The sequence below is a fragment of the Leptonychotes weddellii genome, chromosome 9 (genome assembly GCF_054177405.1).
Source record: "Leptonychotes weddellii isolate Sample4059 chromosome 9, ASM5417740v2, whole genome shotgun sequence".
Classification (NCBI taxonomy): Eukaryota; Metazoa; Chordata; class Mammalia; order Carnivora; family Phocidae; genus Leptonychotes; species Leptonychotes weddellii.
In genome coordinates this window covers 53,678,528-53,699,420 of record NC_138377.1, presented here as the reverse complement: position 1 = coordinate 53,699,420, position 20,893 = coordinate 53,678,528, and the positions used below count along the sequence as shown (strand labels likewise).

At 37.4% G+C, this 20,893-nt stretch overlaps 1 protein-coding gene across 2 annotated transcripts in view; it reads right to left on the bottom strand.

Moving 5' to 3' along the window:
* SLC25A21 (solute carrier family 25 member 21) overlaps positions 1-20,893 on the bottom strand; it is a 480,905-nt gene that overhangs the window by 347,465 nt on the left and 112,547 nt on the right. The gene's annotated exons all lie outside the window — the stretch shown is intronic.

The window sequence follows — 20,893 nt, the reverse complement described above, 5'->3', positions numbered from 1 at the left end:
TACACATAGTATATACATATATAGTATATAAATATGTACATATATATACTAAGGTGAGTCAATACGTTTACCCTTTGGGACGAAGATAAATCTTAACTGGATTTTAAGGATTATTAGAGGAAGAAAAGAATGTTGCCTTTTTTTTTTTTTTAAGAGAGAGAGGGTGAGAGAGGAGTGTGAGTGTGGGGATAGTTGGGGGGTAGAGTCAGAGGGCAAGGGAGAGAGAGAATCTTAAGAAGGCTCCACACCCAGCACAGAGCCTGACACAGGCTCAATCTTGCAACCGTGAGATCATGACCTGAGCCGAAATCAAGAGTACACTTAATTGACTGAGCCACCCAGGCCCCCAAGAATGTTGCTTTTTAAACCAACAGCGTTGTTATTTATAATACATATATTTGTTGGCATCTTTTCTTTTCTAGCTCATCTGTACTTGATCTAAACAGGAAAAGCAAAGTTATCTAAAAAGCTAAGCAACAGATTAGTAATTTAAATACTTGACTTAATCTTTTGTCATTCTGTGACTGTAATTAATTTCCTTATGTAGTTTCAGAAATGGGGATAAAAGTTCTTATTGTGTTTCGTGAGGAAGCATAAATTTCAGAAAATACTTTGCCTTTGTAAATTTAAATCTTTCAACTAACAAAGCAGTTATTCACTTTGCAAATAACTGAAAAAACTGCATTGACTACATAACTATATTTGAAATCAACACTGTCAAATTTATAAAATTTTTTTTACACCATAAAGGCTTAAAAGTGGAATGAGTTTTTTAATTAATGGCAGATAAAATATTTAATGAAAACTACAATGAACTATAATATTTTAGACAGTAGAGAGAAGTAGAAAGAAACTGGATATCAGAAAAATCCTAGTTTGGGGGTGCCTGGGTGGCTCAGTCGTTAAGTGGCTGCCTTCGGCTCAGGTCATGATCCCGGGGTCCTCGGATCAAGCCCTACATCAGGTTCCCTGCTCAGCGGGGAGCCTGCTTCTCCCTCTCCCACTCCTCTTGCTTGTGTTCCCTCTTGCGCTGTGTCTCTCTCTGTCAAATATATAAATAAAATCTAAAAAAAAAAAAGTCCTAGTTTGAATCTCAGCTTCACCGTCATGAACTCTGTGACACTGGGCAAGTCACTGAACCCTTCTGAACCACACTTTGCTCATTTCTTAAATAGAATAATAGTTCCACCCTTATCTAAGTCTTGAGGTTGTTTTGAGAAGAACATGAGATAACATAAATTAGAGTAATTATGAAACTATGGAAAGCTACACAATATAAAGACATTATTATTATTTGGCATATGGCTGTCGATGGCGATGGATGGCAGTAATGGCCTGATGTTTGCCATCAGATGCACTGTTAATGCTGTGCTGTTAGTTAACACAATTACTACAACAGCAAATTATTTTTTGTTCAGATTCAGCCATCTGCAAGGCTGAAATATTTGTTTCAACACCAAGAGGAAAACAACATTTATTAGTTTAAATAGAGAATAATAAACACATATACAGCTCTGCCAGAAAAAGACTAGTTCATAATCCTTCAAATTAAGGGGTCCGTGTCTCATGTGGCTTCCTTCTTACTCCTGTAGGACAGACTTGTTTGCAAATGTCAATCATATTTTATTAAATTGACTGTGAAAAGGGTGAACTTCAGACCACGATTTTCAGCCCTAGGCTTCCTTGATATGCTTGTTGCAGATGCAATTTTAGCAACTCCAGTCCAAGCTTCTTAAGAAAAAAAAAAGAAAGAAAGAGGAAGAGGAAGAGGGAACGGAAAGGAAAGGAAAGGAAAAGAAAAAAGAAGAGGAAAAAGAAGAAAAGAGGTGAGATAGAGACTAATACATAAATTGAAACTGGTGTGGACAAAACCATGTGGTAAATACCAAAATGTGCAGCAAAGGAAAAAGTCCCTAGAGCAGGCACTCAGTCAGTCATTTACACTTCACCATGGGGGTCAAGAGCTAACCCAGACATAATCCACTATGTCTAAGGCAACAAGAAAACACCCAAAGAATACCAGCCATCTTCCTAAAGACTAGACTTCCTAAGTAAAGAAGCAATCTTCAACTAGCTTTCCCTCTTTGCAGATCGCTAAAATCCAAAGTGCAATCTATGGCTCTTTGTAAAGATTCTATTGCACCACAGGAAATAATCTTTGTTTTTCTGTATATCATTAGTTCTCAATTATTTTCAATAAGATGCTTCCCCAAAACTATTATGAGTTGGCTAGAAAAAGTGGGCATCGTTGTAGTTCCCTGGGTTTTGTCAAAATGATTACCCTTTAATAAAGGTGTTTATGAAGAGCCTTGGCCAAACTGGTAATCTCCTAAGTGTCTTTCGTAGCTAGGAAAATCTCCAAATTATTTTGTTATTTAAAAAAAAAAACAGGCACCAAAGGAGCTCCTTGCTCCCACCAGCTTTAAATTCCACATATTTTTGCACTTGGACAAATAATTAAATTAGATAATATCTGTATAAGATATGCCCCAACCCAAACTAGCATCCAGAGTAAAACTATTGTGTAGGATATTATGGTGTCATGTGAAAAAAAGAGGGTTTCATATACAAATAAGTTTGAGAAACAATGAAATAAACTACGTTTAAATGATATCTTTTCTGCTGGATTTCTCAGCTACAAAATGCTATCAAGTATTGTGACGCTCTAAGAAAGTATTTACAAAATTTATTTGACCAGGAAAGTCTTTTTCAGGGAACTCTATAAATATTTGGAAGAGATGTGGTTTAGAAATGTAGATCTGTAACATGGCAGAAATATGTCAGAGTACATCATGACCACGTAAGAGTTGTGTTTGTGTGGTTGAATCTACTTACGCCAATTGGTGTAGCCACAGAGAACCTATTGTCTTGCCAGGTTCTGTTTAAGGAGTAGATACAGATTGCTTTGAGGGAAGAAAAGAACAGACTTAATTAGCACCAACAATTCCAAGGATTTTTTACCCCCAAGGGACAGCAATCTTAAGAAATAGCTGAAGCTATCTTTTCCATGACCTGACAAGGTCCCAATATTGTTTCACCGTATTTTCATTGGAGAGAGTGGGGACAACACATTTATGGAATTACAAAAACCATGATGCAAACCACAAAAATACTGGTGCATCCCCATTTCTAGAAATTCTAGGAAAACTGGTTTCCCAATTTAAAAGAGGGCATACCACAGCAGGCAAGAGATGAATTTTAGGGGTAATGACTTAATACCTAATACATCTGTATCTAACTGCCAGTAACTCGCATCCAAATTCAAATTTCCTCTCTCTCCATCTCTGACATTCCTTTCTCTAGCTGCCGAGATGGTTGAGCTATGACACAGTTGGTAACAACGGCTAGATGACTGTTTCGGCTACTACAGGAACTCAAATCACGTATTCAATCCAGAAGGCTTTTCTTGTAATCAAAATAATGATTACCTTTTTTTTTTTTTTTTTACAGGGCAGTGGGAGGGACCTAGATTTTATCTCTTTTCATGAAGCTTCTCTTTCCCTGAGCTCAAGTGGAGCCTCCCACAACACTACGGTAGCTCTGGAGTGTGTTCAGCGGCTGTGACAGCTCAACCATGCAATTTTACAGCAGGCAGCAAACAAGGCAGAGAATTCAGGGTTAAAAACTCAAGTGAAGTTTTGTCTTCTACAGTAATGAAAGCTGACTAAAAGAGTAAATCAAATGGATCTCCTAACAAAATGAAAACAGCTGTTTGGCCTGGCTTGGTCTCTGATTTAGGTTAAGTAATTATTGCTCTCGTGTGGTTCAAGGTTGTTCTGTATTAGTGAAATAGGATATCACATGAAAATCATCCAACTTTTTAATTTACTGTAGCATCAGAAATTCCACTGTATAAAAAATTCCAGAAACGTAATCTTCTAAAAACTTTACCTATAAACCTTTCCAAATACCAATTGATTAAATCTTACAAGGCATAATTACACAATACGTAATTACGTTATAGGAATAACCTTTAGTATCTATGCTGAGGAAATATTTTAATATTTTACCTTTAAAACACTAAGTTTTTCAAGTTTTACTGGAGTGATAGATTATACCCCAAATCCTAAATAACTATAAAGACCATTTTTTCGTATATAGAGATTTTCTTGTGAAGAGTAGCCAATAAATAGCTACTTCTTGAGCCCCCAAACAAGTCTATTTTAATAGTGTAAGTCTTTTTATTTCTTTAATTCATCGTTGGCAAACTATGGTGGTTGAGAAGAAAAAAAATTATAATGAAGAATCATAGTAAAGCCATTCTTGAGGAAGAGGTTTCTATGTTTAACACTATTCAGAGTAAATTAAATTACTCAAGACACTTCAAATTTCATTTCTTGTTTGTGGACTTTTCATTCTTCTATCACCATCATTCATGCTATTCTGTTGTTATGTGAGCCTTTATTTGTTTTAGCTTGCCTATGATAATAACAAAGGACAAATCAAGCATAGGTGGTTGGTGTTTGTTGTTGTTTTTCAATGATGCCCAAATAATTATTTTTAAGTGATTAAAAAAAGTTAAAGCTATTATCTGACACAAGATGTTAAGTTCTTGAAGAGAACAAAGACTGAAAGTCTTGGCCCCTGTTAATTTTTAAGCCTGTCTCCATTATATCACTATAAGGATACTTAAATACATGAATAAACAATAACATTAAAATATTTTCTAACACTAACAACTATTTAAAATATAGAATAACATGTCTTCAATAATTGACATTTTTAGAGCATTTTAATTCACTTAGGTCCATTCAATTTTCCCAACAAAAAAGGGAGACAGGGAAAGAGGAACAAAGAAAAGATTGCATCAGAAAATTAATATTTTAAAGAAAATTACTTAGGGTGGTGTAAAGCCCAGGGAAAAATCTCAGATGTTCTTGTTATAATTATTATTGCTGGCTGCAAGACATGACATATTTACCTTTCCAGTGGGATAGTTTTGTAGCTTTCCTAAGTCTAAATTGTATTTCTTGCTAGTCCTTGCCAATTATTCTAACTAGTGCTTGCCAGCACATCAGAATAAGAGAAACATGTGTTATTTCTCCAAAATATTTCCGCATTATGATCTTTCTTAGGGGTCAATATTCCTTAAAAAGAAGAATATATCATGTTTGGGGTTTCCATTCAGAAACTGTGTTGTGGAACTAGATCAACAGTGTGCAATTTACCTAAGGATTAGAGAGGAACTCAGTGAAAAGCAATATTTAAAAGGAAGGTTTAATTTTTCTCTTTCAGACAGTTAATGTAAATTCTACTAACTGAGATCTTCAAAAATGATAGGGCACGAGAAGCCAGTCTACATTCTTAGCTGTCTGCAATCTGAGGAGGGTAACACAGAAGAATGGTCCTACCACTTTGCATAGTCAGTGTTTCCTTTCAAGAAACACAAAGACTACTGTTGTTACTGCATAAATCTTAGTGAATAGGTAACTGTCATTAGGTCAAATTTATAAAGAAAATGGGGAGCACAGTTAGAGCCACTTAAACAGTGCACCTTTAATTGCTGAGTCAGAGTATAAGGTCAAACCATTCAGTTTTCTGTGGACATGTTTCCACCAGTCGTGTCCGAGCAGTACTTCCAGATGTATATGCTGTATATATTTGTGCTGAAAGGAGAAACTCCCTCTCCAAAAATCAATCTTGTTCTCAAATACTTCTTTGGAGTCCCTGATCTGTCTCTAGTTCCATTACTCCTGATATTCCTTCACCTGGGATATCATTCCTTGAATAATCCTTTAGTTGTCACATCTTCATGAGTTCCATCTTGGGAACAAATGTTTTCTAGAATCCACACTGAAAAAGACTTGCCCTGTATTTATTTTTTTCTTTTCTTTTTTTTCTGGATTAGTCTCCTAAGATATTACTATTTTCCTCTCTCTTCTTGACAAAATTCCAGGAATAAATCTAGTAGAATCTAAGAAATGAGCACCAGTGATGGATTTGTTGGTCTTAGAAGATTATGTTTCTAACCTAGGGCTGAGCTTCAGAAAGGGCATACCAGGAGGGGAGGAAATGGACACCCATGGTGACTGATGTGACAGAGTGAGGACCTCATATCTTCAGAGTATATTTTTTGATAAGTGTCCCTACAACCACAGAAACTCCTAGTTGTCAAGTTGAACATAGGTCAAGGTCCTGGATATTTTGAGTTTGGTCAACAGTCTCTAAATCCCAGCAGCAAAATTTGGCACCAGGTGGCCAAAGGTAGTCAGAATCAACTATTAATATTTCAGCCTCTGTAACTAGAGATTGGGACTTTGATCCAACTTTGTTTTGAAGAATTTATTCAACCAGGGAGCTCTCTGTTAGGAAGCATAATCCACCCCAAATGGGTACTTTTCTACTTCCTTTGTTTCCTTAAGCATTTACCTTTACCCTGAGGATGAGCGGGACACTGTTGATTTTTGAAAGATTGGCATTCTTTAAACTCCTCCCTCACCTTCTTCCCCATTTTCCTCAAGACTCTAACACAGAGCCATATTCCAACCATCTTCCAAGGTAGTAAGCCTTTTTTTCACATGCTTATTAAAGGAATGACACTTTGGGGGCTCCTAGGTGGCTCAGTTGGTTAAGTGTCTGCCTTCGGTTCAGGCCATGATCCCAGGGTCCTGGGATCAAGCCCCAGGTCAGGCTCCCTGCTCAGCAGGGAGTCTGCTTTTCCCTCTCCCTCTACCCCTCCCCTTGCTTGTGCTCTCTCTCTCAAATGAAATAAAATCTTAAAAAAAAAAAAAAGGAATAACACTCTGTATAGAGACAAGGTGAGATCAGATAGACGGAATACACAGACCACCCTGAAGAACATTTGCACTTAAAATGAACAGTGTTCTATACAATCACAAAGTTCTATACCCTTGCAGCCAACCATTTCAAAGCATATTTACCACACAGTTTTCCTTTTCCTCTTAAGTTTTCTAAGGAAGAAATTTCTTTTTAAAAAGTCCTTGGTTAAAAGTAACCAAGTAACTCCTTAGTTCAAATTATTTCATTATATATATTTTTTCATTTTAAGTTTTAAAAATTTAGAATACAAAATGAGTATAGAATATAAAATACTGTATATCATATCAATTTCTATAAAACCTTAATAGAAGACTTACAAAGACATTTTGGCAACTATTCTATACTAACTTACACATTACTTTGTATCATAGGTACTTCTTCACTTGATGTTATATGCAATGTTATCTCAACTTTCATAACCTGTGAATAATGGCAACCATATTAAAAGCTAGGACCTTTACTAGAGTTAATTCAGCCATGAATTAACTATGAACTCTTTTGTAGTAAAATATTTACTCCTACCCTCAAATCATAGGATTCTTGAATTGGAAAGGACCTTAGCAACTATCCTTTCCAAAGCCATCATGTCATATATGAGGGTATTAAGGCCCTGAAAGATGAAGCAACTCAGGGCGCCTGGGTGGCTCAGTCAGTTAAGCACCTGCCTTCAGCTCAGGTCATGATCCCAGGGTACTGGGATCAAGCCCTGCGATGTCTTCGGGCTCCCTGCTCAGCGGGAAGCCTGCTTCTCTTCTTCCTCTGCCCTTCCACCCCACACGTGTTCTCCCCCTCCTCACTCTCTCTCAAATAAATAAATAAAATCTTAAAAAAAAAAAAATCAAGGTCACAAGGTCTCGGTTGAGGAGCCCAGACTAGCTTTCTTCTTTTCCAGGCAGTAGTGGTAAAACAACCATATTTTTCTAAAGTTTTTATCTCACATTGTATCCAGAAGAGACAAAGATGTTCTCTTTAGAGAATTCTCAATTCCTAAAATTAAACATTTTATTCCTTTACTCTTTAGCACTTCCTAAATGGTACCAAATTCAATCATAAGGCTTTAATCATTTCCATTCAACATTCCTAATCCTTTAATCAGACATTCCCCATAATCTTTCCTATATAGCTATTTGAATTTTACATTTGAAGAAATTAAGGTACTATAGAAAATATTACATCTAAATCATAAAAATTATTTTTATGTGATAAGGTCTTTAAACAAAGCATTCTGAGTTTCTGAAACAAGTGCTAAGTCTATGATTAAAAATGAATCTGCTCATTGTTTTAGAATACTCCCCCCAAAAGGTAGAGAAACAGATGAAACAAGATTGGCAAAATGATAATTGTAATTATCTTTCATTATAATTGAAACTGTTATAAAATTGTAACTGGAATGGATATATGTGATTTATTACACTATTCTATTCAGTGAATACTTGAAATTTTTCATATGTTTACTTTAAAAAATGCATCTAGGGGCGCCTGGGTGACTCAGTCGTTAAGCGTCTGCCTTCGGCTCAGGTCATGATCCCAGGGTCCTGGGATCAAGTCCCACATCGGGCTCCCTGCTCAGCGGGGAGTCTGCTTCTCCCTCTCCCTCTGCCTACTTGTGCTCTCTCCATCTCTCAGTCAAATAAATAAAATCTTAAAAAAAAAAAAAAAGAATCTATATACTGCCTTTTAGGGGAACTTAGTTACCAAATCCCAACATATACCAGAGGACTGTTCTAATCAATAGCAGAAAGGTAAAGGAGAATGCAACCAATGTCTTCATCTTCATCTTTTCTTTTAATTGTGTAAAAAAAAAAATACACAAGATGAAATTAACCATCTTAGCCATTTTTAAGTGACCAGTTCAATAGCGTTAAATATATTCACATTGTTGTGCAATGGATCTCCAGAAATTTTGCATCTTGTAAGAATGGTGCTCTATGCCCATTATACAACTCCCCTTTTAACCCTTCATTCAGCCCCGGGCAACCATTACTTTCTGTTTCTGTGAATTTGACTACTTTAGGTATCTTGTATAAGTGGAATCATACAGTGTTTGTCTTTTTGTGATTGGCTTATTTCACTTAGCAAAATGTCCTCAAGGTTCACTATGCTACAGCACGTGACAGGATTTTCTTCATTTCAGCTATTGCACACCCATTCGTTCTCCTTGTTGCTTAGTTGAGATTTCCTCATAGCATCTTTTATTTCAGTTTCTTCAGAAAATACACTAAGATGAACACTTTAAGGTACAAGTAACCCAAATGTCCATTAACAGATGAATGGACAAGAAAATGTAGCATATACATCCAGTGGTATCTTATTCAGCCTGATAAAGCAAGAAAGGCTGTCCACTTGACATTCATCACTCCAGGACCTACAAGAAACCAGGCACACCTAATGGAAATTAGCGGTGGATCTGAAAGAAGCTAAATTTGTTATTTATCTACTTTTGTTTTCTAACCCCCTTTTATTTTGGTACCTTTTTTGATGAAACTATTTAGAGGATATTATTGGATATAAATATACTTTTACTCCCTTAGTCTAGAAGTACAGCTGTGAGAGATGTAGCCTGACTGAGACGAAGTTACCATGGATGGATAGATAAAGATTGGGAGAGTGTCAAATTTTTCAGATTAAAAAAAAATTAATAAAAATTACATTTAAATCCCAAATTTACCAAAGAAACTTGGTGTTACAGGTATGTCATGGTTTATGTTGATGACGAGTTTGATAATGCGTATTTCTATTTTTTTATTATGTTATGTTAATCACCATGCATTACATCATTAGTTTTTGATGTAGTGTTCCATGATTCATTGTTTGCGTATAACACCCAGTGCTCCATGCAGAACATGACCTCTTTAATACCCATCACCAGGCTAACCCATCCCCCCACCCCCTCCCCTCTAGAACCCTGTTTGTTTTTCAGAGTCCATAGTCTCTCATGGTTCGTCTCCTCCTCCGATTTCCCCCCCCTTCATTCTTCCCCTCCTGCTATCTTCTTCTTCTTCTTTTTTAACATATACTGTATTATTTGTTTCAGAGGTACAGGTCTGTGATTCAACAGTCTTACACGATTCACAGTGCTCACCATAGCACATACCCAACGTCTATCACCCAGCCACCCCATTCCTCCCACCCCCCACCACTCCAGCATGCATTTGATTTCTAAAAGGCTGAGCACTGTGTTCCATTTAGAAAAGTTTCCTGGATGGCACTGTGATATCATGGGGGGGCTGATAATTACCTTCTTTGAGAGCATGAACCTACCATAGATGAAGTAGCTCTTCAGATGATTGCACTACATCAGTCCACATGAAACAGAGTCTATCCAAATTTACTTGAGTTTCTTGGGCATTGGGAAGCCACTGCCATCTTATCTGGAGCCACTTTCACACTTTGTATTTTGCCTCTAGTTAGCGTGCTCAGCTCCACTCCAAGGAGTCACCAATCCCTCGGGCTCCTTAAATTTCTGGCTTAGATTATGTGGAGTGATTAATGGTGGTGGGCCTGGTACATGTTGAGGTCAGCGTGCTGAGCATCCTGTATGTCAGCGACAAATACAGCAGTGTGCATCCACCAACTCACTTTCCCCCTTTGCAGCCGTAATTTATGCATCCCAGAGTACACTCAGCCATCTGCTATTTATTTTGTTTTCTTTAAGCATTATTTCCCTCAATTGGCTAAGCTGGGGCACAGGTGAAAAGTGGTAAGAAGCAAAGGGAAGTTGCTGTTGTTGGACACAGGAGGGGTGAGTTGAGCTCCCCAGGAGGAAGAGCATTCAGCTCAACAGAAAGGGCCTAACTGTATTGTTGAATACTTAAATCCCTGTCTAATAGGAGCATTTGGGCCAGGCCCAATCATAACTAGCTAAGGCTAGACCCCTGGGGTGAGGAGTGCAAAGCTGGGGAATTTTAAGCATCCTTAATAGTAGCCCTGTAATAAACTGATGCTCTGAATCTTTGCGAGGGTCTATACAAGATTGGGCTATAAATTTTACATTTGGCTAAGTGACTCATAAAGAAACACCCACCTGATTTCAGACATGCACGTTTGGCAGTCAGGGAGCTTGCTAAATTAGCTATGGTTCTATTTTTAGCTGCTTTCTCTCTCTGCCTAAAATACAATGATTCTATCTGTACAGTTTTACAACTCGACTCTCCATTACAGCTTACTAGACTATTTCTTGGACTGAGAGACTGCTTCTTTTTTAAATGCCCAAAACGTTGGAATACATTTTTTTTTATTTCATCTATTAGCTTCTGGCCATGTCAGCTGTTTTTCATGAGAGTAACTATAATAAATAAGTTATCAAAATGCATTCCAGCTTATTTGTACTATATAACGGTCACTGTTATTATAGAGTGATAAAAATATAAAAACACTTTTTTCTTCAGGAAGAGCTGAAGTGTCTCTTGTCTGGGGAGGTCCAGTGTTGACTTGAGGAACTTCGGTCAAGCTGGTATTTGACCTTTGGCAGGAGGCTGCCCTGGGTCTTATATTCTCAACAAACTGGGCCCAAGACAATAGTGTGCTTTATAGCCCAGAGCCTGATCAGTGTGTTTCTCCAAGGAAGACCTCAAGCTGAAAAGCCAACATGCCTGACAAGCACCGTCAAGGTACCAAGGGCATAAGCACTAGACATTGGAAAACAAATGGAAAAGCACACACAGCTACATCTGGAATCCTAATGGGCCGCCAATGGTTCCCAGCTAAAGGAAGAATTACCCATGTTATTTTATCATCCCTTGCGCTAACTTTGGTGTTTATGTACAGCAATAAATGATTTTTTAAAAACATATTTGGGTCATTATGTCATATACCACCAGCAAGTAAGGTTGTTTTATTGTGCTTGGAGTCAAAATACAGTGCTGTACCCAGATGTACGGGAAGTTTAAAATCTCTTGTCCTTCTGTATTCATTCCTCTTGGACAAATGAGTTAAGTTTTTAAAAGGGAAATTGAGAATTTTTATGGCTTCTACTCCCACCTCGCCAGTAAAATTTGCACCAGTATTTTTCTACCCAGCAAAGGTACTTGGCCAATGATAACACTAAATAGTAATGCAGAAAGCCAAACAGCTTCCAACCAACAGGAAATGCCAGAGATTTTTTTTTTTGAACACTTTTAGCAAGTTGGATTCTTCTGCCAAGACTGTGCTATAATCCAAAGGTAGCTGCACATCAGGAATATGGAGTGAAATCCAGAGGTTCAAGGCGACTCTTCCCATGCAGTATGTGGATTTCTACCTTCCTTTTTGATTGCTGCAGGTAGTTTTAAAATACACCTGCTCAGTTAACTCCGTTATCATACATATTCAACAATTCCCAATGAGATGAAATATTTTATTTTTCTTTTTTTAAAAAATATTTTCTTAACTTAAAAAAATTCCAAAATGCCTATCTCTTTATAATATATTCTTTTGCATGCTCTTTAATCAATGAATCCGGGTGGTTTCTTTTTCTACCCCTTCCCCATACTTTCCAAAATGTTAAAGCTCAAGTCATCCAAATCTGCTTCAATTCCATTATTAACAAAGGGAACCTTTTTTCACATGAATAAAGAAAGGACTTTATACACCAAGGGAGGGGAAAGGAGAGGAAAGACTAAGAAAAGCAGATGTTCAGACATGACTGACCCACCTACCCAGAGAATCAGTCCTTGTGTGAGTGTTTGGTTTCTGAAGCAGAGGATGCTGGCTTTCCTGTTTACTTAGCTAGCCCTGTCACTGGTTTACAGGTGGCCTGGAAAGAAGATTTAGGAAATGTTTTCTCTCTCCATAAATGAACATCGAATTATTTTACAATGTGCCCTGGTACATGCATCATAACATATTGGAAGCCAAAGACAATCTCTAAACAGAAGGGAGGGCAGTGGGTCGGGGAGAGGATGGAATGGGGGCAGGGAGATAAGTGTTGAGTGGGGGGCTGTGAGGAACTTTGTTTCAGAGCTCTTGGTGAAACAAAATTAGTTAAAAATTTTCAAATATTTTACTAACAGATAAGTCATTTTGCTGGTATATGACTTTAGCCTGGCATACATACACTTCCTATGAGATAGTGCACAAGAGAGAGCACGTGGTGGGGGAGGGACAGAGGGAGAGGGAGAAGTAGGCTCCCTGCTCAGCAGGGAGCCCAATGAAGGGCCAGGCATGGGGCTCAATCCCAGGACCTGAGCCAAAGGCAGATGCTTAACTGACTGAGCCACCCATGTGCCCCCTTTGACAGAATTTTTGAGTTCTGGTTATTCTTACAATGAACCATCACCATGATCTTCTGCTACAAATGATCAGTTAACTTGATTCTGAGTTTTACCTGAATCCTCTACATAAGGAAAGCCTAAAATCACCAGTGTTACTTCCTTATGAAAGAAGCCATTACTTACTTGATAATTTATCAATTAAGGCTAGAGTTCCATCTCCTTTTTTCTCCCTTTTTCATGCTTATATTCATCTTTTTCTTTTGTCCTATTACTTAACAATTTTTTTCACCACACTTTAGTGGTGATTTTGGTGATTTCTTTCCCTCTTTTCTTGCTTGTGTTCTGACCCTGTTCTCCTGATACATTTCTAGCTTACATTTCAGCAGTATCTGAGTCTTGTCGTATTTCACATTTCAAGAGAATTTTAGAGTCTCTTGCTCCTAACTACATTCCCCCAGCCCAGAAGTCTTCATAGATCATCTATGTCAAATCATGTCCCTCCTCCTTCAGGATGCTGCCAGGAACCATCTCCCACACTAACCCCATATGGCTCTGCTCAACCAAATCACTTCAACAATCCTGTTTGCACATTGACAGGAGAAATCACTTAGGAAGATGTTTCTATATTCTGCAGATGTTTATATATTCCCTATGATTCTTCTGCTTCTGTTCTTATTTCATTTGCATACATCTTCTTGTCTTTATTTACCTTAAAGCTCCTTACGAGTATGGAATGATCTTATAATCAAATACTTTTTGTGTGTTTCTAGAATTTTCAGTTCAGTGCTCACTATATTACATGGAGAAAAAAAAAACCCGAGAAATATGGCTACCTGTCTAAAGTCTGAAATTGCTTTTTTGGCTGTCATGTTCTTTGGTTTGTGATAGCCAAGCATATCATAATAACCATTCCTTGTCTTTTGTAATCTAAGTATATTAGTCCCATCCATTGGGCTCAAGATTTCTGAGGGACATAGCATATAATCACCTTCTATTTGTCAGTACAAAAATGAATAATAATAAAACTGACAAAATTATAACATATGAAAAATGTGTCTTCAAAGCATTCAGCATTTGTGAGAGTCCTCTCCTTTCTTAAATCCAGATACTATGTGTCTTCTTAATTTCTAACTTGTCCAAGTGAAAACAGCAAGATGTGATGATATTTATCCTTTTAACAGAAATTATCACAAATATATTCACTCTTCCGAATTTTATTAGTTTTATTTCCTATTATGGAATAAAAGTATGTCCTGAGAGAAGAGTTTAGAGAATATTCAGAAAGTGAGAAGAATGTTATGTAGGAGGAGGAAGGCATAGGATAGTCTCCTTGGCTCTAAAATTGTGCTGCATTTAATTCTGGTCTTACAGACTGTAAAGTGAACTTGCTTCAGTTGTTTGGTGTATTTTTCAAAGAGACTTATAGAATATCTGCCTTTCCATTTTCCTTAATACAAATATTCCTGTGGCCTAAGATTCACAAATGCCAGGGGTTCTGTGCCCCCAAACTGGCCTGGGTCTCCTAGCATTCTTGCCATTCATATGCCTCCCTCACTTCTGCTACCACCACATGGACAAGGGGTATGCCCCTCCTTAAGCCCCCTCTGCTTCTTCTAGAATATAATCCATAATCCCATGATCCGAAGTTCTAGTTACTTCCAATACCCCAAACAGCTGAATCTGACACTGTCTTAGAAGCATGGAACAGTTGCTTAGTAGTCATCAGGGAGGTACAATGATGATAAGTGGGGGATGGGAACTATGAGCCCAAGCATGCTGTCAGATGCCACCATTAAAGCACCATGGTTATTAGCCGATATGATCCTGCCTCTTTGCCTGAGCCCCCGACAGCATGCCCCAATAAAGTTTAAAAAACATTCACTGACATTCATTCCTCCTTCTTGTTGGCATTACTTTTACCTGAGATATAACTGACATGCAATCAACCATATATTTAAAAATGTACAACTTGATGATTTTTAACATCTGCATACACCTGTGAAGCCAAGGCACAAGTCAATGTACTAATGAACATATTAATAAACCCCAAAAGTGTCTTCGTTCCCCTTAATTATCCCTCCCTCCCATTCCTACCTCCCTCTAGATGGTCACTAATCCATTTTTCATCACAATAGATTAATGTGTATTTTTTAGGAGTTTACATAAGTGGAATCATACAGTCTGTGCTCTTTTTTTGTCTGGCTTCTTTTACTCAGCATAATTACTTGGGGATTCAAAAATATTGTTGAAATGTATGACTAGAATGTTTGCTTTTATTGCTGAGCAGTATTCCACTGTGCATGCCTATCTGAGAGGGGCAGATTTAGCCTCTTCACTGTGGCAGGTTCTATTCTAGACACTGGAATATACAGGCACTAAACGCTAAGTCCCAGCTAGAATGGATCTAACTTGGCGTCTTATACACAGCTTTCAACCCTTAAAAGAACATCCCTACATAGAAACCTGGAACATTGGTGACTCAGAAGGCATTCCCTTCTGACTTTAAATAAAGAGTATGAGGAATAGATTTTATGTGCAAGGCAAAAGTTGTAGTTAGAAATTCTCCCCAAACTTAAACACTGCCAAACACACTGACTGTTTGAAGAGCAATACTGGGAGTGAGTTTGTATTGGGAGTATATCCTCTCAATTCAGAATCTCAGAATCTTGTAGCTGAACATTTTAGATTGGGGTTCCAAGCTCAGTTAGAAGGCAAGCACATAGCCTAACTGACAGAAGTTGCCTGGTGGGGACTGTGGCATTAGGAAAGGGCAGACATCTAAAGGGGGAGATGCAACTCTACTCTTGGTATTTGGTGTCTTGATGCTCCCTGTTGTCAGTCTCCAGTTTCTTGAGAGGATTTTAATGTGAAATCCTCTAAAATATTTGCAACTAATAAAACAAATAAAAAATGGTATCTTATATAGAGACACATAAATAACTTGAAGATTATAGCAAAATTTGGTAAGCTTTTGGAACCTCAGCGAAGACCATGTAAATCAGACAAGGAGGGAGGTTCAGCAAAACCTCTTGGAGGAACTAGCACTTGAGGTAGATTTTGATAGATGTGCAGCAGTTTGTTACAGGATGAGTCAAAGAACTACAAGTCATTTTATATGCCCGGCATGGTGGGGGCAGGTAAAGCTAGTGAGAAGGACATTTTATGCTGGCTAAGAGGCTTAAATTAGATCTTGAGACTTATTAAAGGCATTTAAATAGCAATTGAGTGACATAATTAAATTTACTTTTAACTATGTTGAATGAATTGAAAGATGACCAGAGATAGAAAGACCAATTAAAAGGTGATCAAAGTAGCCCAAATGAGGGGGGGCGGATAAAGGCTTAGGCTCAGATCGTGGATGTAGAAACTGGGGGAAGTGGACAGACCAGAAGGAAAGTGATAGAGACAGAGGAAACAGAATTCTAAGTACTCACTGATTGATTAAATATGTGCAGAACAGTCAAGTGGATTCCCATATTTAAGGCTTAAGCAACTAGGTAAATAGACGATGGATCAGGAAATGAAAGTAGGGCTGGGAAAGATAAATTCATTCTAACATTTTGAGTTCAAGGTTGTGTGGGACATTCGAAGGGAAAAGTCCAGAACTTAGATGGATATTAACATGGGTTTAGATTATGCAGGATTTCAGAGACAGAAATACACTTTTTCTTATATTTATAGGCCTGAGGGAGGAAAAGGATAGAGAAAGAAAAAAGGGCAAAAGGCTTAAAATGCAGCTCTTGGAAACACTGCCTTTGTGGAGAAAAATTAGCTTATGTATCTTATATATTTATTTTTGCTCCTTACTTAGTTTGTAAATTCCTGAAGGAAGGGGCTTTGCCTTAAGCTTTTCAGTAACTCAGTGCCTCTGACAGAGAAGGGGTTCAAAATTAATTCATTATTTGCACATTTGCAAATTGGAAATATGATGAAGCTGGGTCTATAACTAGCTGTTTCTGATAAACCAATCCATATGCTGTACTAAAATACTAAAACAATCAGTTTGTGAGTACTAGGATATGAGTTATTACCACCACATAGATCTGATCTATTTCTGTTGAGTAAGAGCAACAATTGCTAGTTACAGATTTTTCTGATATTTAACTAGGTATATAAAAGAGAAAGGTTCTTCCAGTTTCAAATCCAGTAATATAACTTTAGCAAAATGCAGGATAGTCAAATCCAGCAGCGGTCTTAAATATACAACTAAATAACAATTAAGACAACATGATGAACATCAATTTTGGTTCTGTTCACATCATGCAGAATTTAGCAGGTGACAACTTGGATACATTTTTGCTTAAGTGATAAAGAATCCCAATTCTTTCAATAGCACTCCCACCAAAACTAGGAAAGCCTTCCTAATCCGAATTAAATCTAAAGATTGTAAATATTATTCTATCTTTAAACTAGATTAACTAGAGGTAAATGAGTGTAAAGAGGTCAGGAAAACTTCAGTGAATCAATCCTCATTTTTCTCACCACATCAAGTAGAGAAGCTGTGATTTACACAATTTCTGCTAGGGAAATTGCTTCCCGTGTAACTTTTTTCCTCCATGATCTCTCCCCCTTAATACATTAAGGGGTAACCTTTACTTGCCATAGAAAAACAGATATGTGAATTCGATACTCTCACTTTGTTGATATGTTTTTAAAGCTGGCGAGCAAATAGAGTGCAGAATGTGAATTTTTTTGCTTCAACTGCCACATGGCTAGTTGGAAGCTGAGTTCAGGACATAGCAAACTGTCTGTTCTGATTTCCAAGAACAGCAAAAATATTAAGTTATGTGGAGGGAAAAAAATTCTTATTCTTGATATCATCAAACTTGTTTCCAAAATACCCTCCAATTTCTTCTAGGTAAAGAACCTTACAAATGAAATAAAAACAACAAACTTAATTTTACCATTTCCCAAAGATGTCTAACAATTTCCAAAGGAATTTCTTAGACTCTCATTTTTTTGAAGTTTCTTTTTAAAATTAGAAAACAACAATGTAGTTCAAATTCCAGGTACATTTCCTAACTCCTTACAGAAATATTATTTAGATATAACTTGATTTAAGAAAACTGAATATGTAAAATTTTTTCTTTAAAAGATAAATTAAGCAGATATTAATTGTATTTTATTTTTTATTTTTTGTAGTGTTCAACAAGTTATTGGTTGTGTATAACATCCAGTGTTCATCACATCACATTTTAAAAGCATTATTTACATTACAAGATTCATCAACATACTAATCTCTTCAGTGAACCTAAAAAAAATAATTTATAAAGTTTTGTTCCAATAGCCTTGGAAGGTTTCCTTTGGGCAAACGGGTTTATGGTGCAAACCAAGGCATGTGGGAATTTTCCTTTTATAACAATGGGTCCATGATACTAGACTATTAGTCTCTTCTGCTTCCCTTTACAGATTCAATTTCCTCCTAACATGCCAGAGAATACCAACTCTGTATCATCAAGTCATATATTTTCCCAGCACTCCAGATTCATATATTACACTTCTTTTTATTTATTTATTTATTTTTTTTTTTAAAGATTTTATTTATTTATTTATTTGAGAGAGAGAGAATGAGAGACAGAGAGCATGAGAGGGAGGAGGGTCAGAGGGAGAAGCAGACTCCCCGCCGAGCAGGGAGCCCGATGCGGGACTCGATCCTGGGACTCCAGGATCATGACCTGAGCCGAAGGCAGTCGCTCAACCAACTGAGCCACCCAGGCGCCCCCAATATATTACACTTCTTATAAGACATCTGCACTTGTTTAACCCAATCCAATAGATTCAGGACTGACAGCATCACTCCATCTTCCAAATCCTGCTCTTCTTCTAATTCCTTCTTCCAGGAAACTGATGAACTAGCCACTCACAGCCCAAGTCAGCACACTGCAGACATTCTCAAATCCTCCCCACTTTTAACCATAAATATAACCAAAGTCCTGTTGTTTCCACCTTCTTAATACTACTTAAAGGCATCCACTTCTCTTCCTCTCCACTTTTTCAACTTGGTTTAGACCAACTCCATTTCCCGCTTCCCTTAACAACTATCCAGTTGTAACTTTCTCTAATTCATTGTCCATACCATAGCCAATGATCCTATAAAACTACAAATCTAAGTAAATCTTCCCGCCTAAATCCTTTTTTTTTTTTAAGATTTTATTTATTTATTTGAGAGAGCGAGTGAGAAAGAGCACAAACAGGGGTGGGAGGAAAAGGGGCAGAGGGAGAGACAGAGAGAGAAGGAGAAGCAGACTCCCCACTGAGCAGGAAGCCCAATGTGGGGCTTGATCCCAGGACTCCAGGATCATGACCTGAGCCGAAGGCAGATGCTTAACCGACTGACCTACCCCGGTGCCCCATTCCCTGCCTAAATTCTTAAATAATTTTCCAGGATAAAGCCTAACTCTTTAGCCTGGCATAAGAGACACTTCAAGATAAATCTCTTTCGACTCCCTCCACCTTCCAGTCTGAGCTCTAATCATTCTGAGTTACCTGCAGTCCCCTGTGTGTTCCCTCACTGTCGCTTCATTTGTTCTACCTAACACGAATTTTCCACCCTCTTAAGCTCTTTCCCAATTGCCTTTGGTACTTGCCTTTGATGTCTGTTTCAGGCTATTCCCTTTCCAGGAAGCAGCTTCCCCTGGCTAATCTTTACCCCTTCCATAGAGAAGACAGTGCCCTCCTGTGTGTTCTGGAAGTTCCCTATTCTTATCCAGACTACAGCACTTATCACCCTTTATTATAATTGCTTATTCATTTGCCTGTCTCCTCTTCCAGAATACAAGCTTCTTGAGACCAGAAACCATGCCTGGCTTTCCATTACATCACCAGTGCTAAAAGCAAAATCTAGCGCATAGTGGACACTCAGTAGATAGAGGCATGAATAAAAATACATAAAGAAACATGAGCCAAAGATTAAAGGCAATTTCTCTAATTTTAGTGTTAATGAACGAAAACAAAAATACAAAATGTTTACTTTTCTTATTTAAATGCAAATTTAAGCATGTCTCCTTTTGAAAAGCAATAGTAGGCTATTATTTTTTTTAATAGAAGTTCTATAGAATATGTTATATTTGTTCTCCCTTGGTCTTTTTTTTTTTTTTTAAAGATTTTATTTATTTATTTGTCAGAGAGAGAGAGAGCACAAGCAGGGGGAGTGACAGGCAGTGGGAGAGGGAGAAGCAGGCTTCCCGCTAAGCAGAGAGCCCGATGCGGGACTCGATCCCAGGACCCTGGGATCATGACCTGAGTTGAAGGCAGCCCCTTAACCGGCTGAGCCACCCAGGTGTCCTTATTATTTTAAATTAAGGATACACTTACCTATTCACAGAAATTTCAATGCAAGCATACTTTGATATATAACATAAAGGAGATCATTAAAGATTATAAGTAAGCAGATTTTAGAAATACCAATTTTGAATGTACCATTGGAACTTGTGCCTCATTATTTATAGGAACACTGGTTTTGTATAAAGTGACTAATCATTCTCTTTAGTTTTAGAAACTTGAGTTTCTATGTACAGTTTTGGGCTTTCTTAAGGTAAGGTACAGTCATGAAACACTAAAAACCAAGAGAGACTTCAGGCTTGTAGAGAAAGTAAAGGTAAAACATTAAACCTCATAATGACTACTGAATGATTATGATTATGAAGATGAATATTCTCCTAAACCTGAATTTAAGGAGTGTGATCTCCAACTTTTTAGGTTTTTTAATTTGTGGCAAAATCCCAAACCTAAAGATTAAAGTGTTTACTTGCCATTTGTTTCCTACCAGGCAAAATGAGAAAACTGGTTTAGATCAATGTTTCCTAAACATTATTCCAACTGAAAAAAACTTTTCTTTCTTTAAAATAAATATCATGGAGATGGCCAACATCTAAAACATTAAAAAATATTGGGGGAAATGAAAAAGGGAGACACTTTTCTTC